This window comes from Dipodomys ordii, unplaced genomic scaffold, assembly GCF_000151885.1.
Source record: "Dipodomys ordii isolate 6190 unplaced genomic scaffold, Dord_2.0 Scaffold36, whole genome shotgun sequence".
In the NCBI taxonomy this organism is placed as follows: domain Eukaryota; kingdom Metazoa; phylum Chordata; class Mammalia; order Rodentia; family Heteromyidae; genus Dipodomys; species Dipodomys ordii.
The window spans coordinates 5,310,116-5,311,266 of NW_012267252.1; the positions used below are offsets into that span (position 1 = coordinate 5,310,116).

Here is a 1,151-nt window from a genome sequence, read left to right on the forward strand (position 1 = left end):
CCCTCAGCTCTTCAGCTCAAGGCTAGCGCTCTACCACTTGAGCCACAGCGCCACTTCCGGCTTTTTTCTTTTTGCTCATGTGGTGCTAAGGAATCGAACCCAGGGCCTCAGGCATGCAAGGCAAGCACTCTACCACTGAGCCATCTTCCCAGCCCCTACTGTAACATTTAATACAAGTATCTATATGCCTTACCCAACTTAAGACTGTTTTTCAAGGTAGGGACTTCTTATGTGGCACCTCAATACCAGGAAGATGCACCTGCCATTATTTAAATGCATTTAAATGCAAATGAACCAACAACCAGCACTGTATACAGAACTATACTAGGGATTTTGCATATATATATAGTAAACCAATGTCTAAAATAAGAGCATGTTCCACAACATAAGCAGAAACTAAATGATACTCAACAATATTTAGTCATCTAAAATAGCCTATTCAGCTGGGTGGCTCATGTCTGTAATCCTAGTTACTCAGGAAGCTGAGATCTGAGGATCACGGTTCAAATCCAGCCCAGGAAACAAAGTCCATGAGACTCTTATCTTCAATTAACCACTAGAAAACCAGAAGTGGCCCTGTGGTTCAAAGTGGTATAGCCTTGAACTGAAGAGCTCAGGGACAGTGCCCAGGCCCAGAGTGCAAACCCTACAACTAACTAAATAGCCTCTTTAATAAAAGCACTTGAAACACAACTGACTGATTCTAGAAATGAGAATATAGAAGACTTTTATCAAGAGAAGAAAAAGACTATTTTTTTTGGTACTCAGATTTCAAGGACTGAGTCACATTTTATTTATTTTTTTTTGTTGGTCGTGAGGCCTGAACTCTGGGCCTGGGCACTGTCCCTCACCAATTCAGCTCAAGGCTAGAGCTCTACCACATTGAGTCACAGTACCACTTCCAGTTTTCTGAGTGGTTTATTGGAGATAAGAATCTCCTGGTTGGCCTACAGCCAGCTGATATTCGACAAAGGAGCCAAAGACATACAATGGAAGAAACACAGCCTCTTCAACCGCTGGTGCTGGGAAAATTGGGCAGCCACATGCAGAAAACTAAAATTGGACCCCAGCCTATCACCATGCACCAACATCAACTCAAAATGGATTAAAGACCTTAACATTAAACCTGAATCTCTGAAACTACTGCAGGA

At 42.4% G+C, this 1,151-nt stretch overlaps 1 protein-coding gene and 1 long non-coding RNA gene across 2 annotated transcripts in view; one reads left to right on the plus strand and one right to left on the minus strand.

Annotated features, from left to right (window-relative positions):
• The window catches only part of LOC105986693, a 23,636-nt gene extending 22,553 nt beyond the window's left edge, over positions 1–1,083 (plus strand). The window contains exon 4 of the long non-coding RNA XR_001175130.1: positions 1,071–1,083. This is a non-coding gene — a long non-coding RNA (uncharacterized LOC105986693). The remainder of the gene's footprint in view (positions 1–1,070) is intronic.
• Positions 1–1,151, minus strand: part of Mgea5 (meningioma expressed antigen 5 (hyaluronidase)) — a 36,837-nt gene that overhangs the window by 19,126 nt on the left and 16,560 nt on the right. The gene's annotated exons all lie outside the window — the stretch shown is intronic.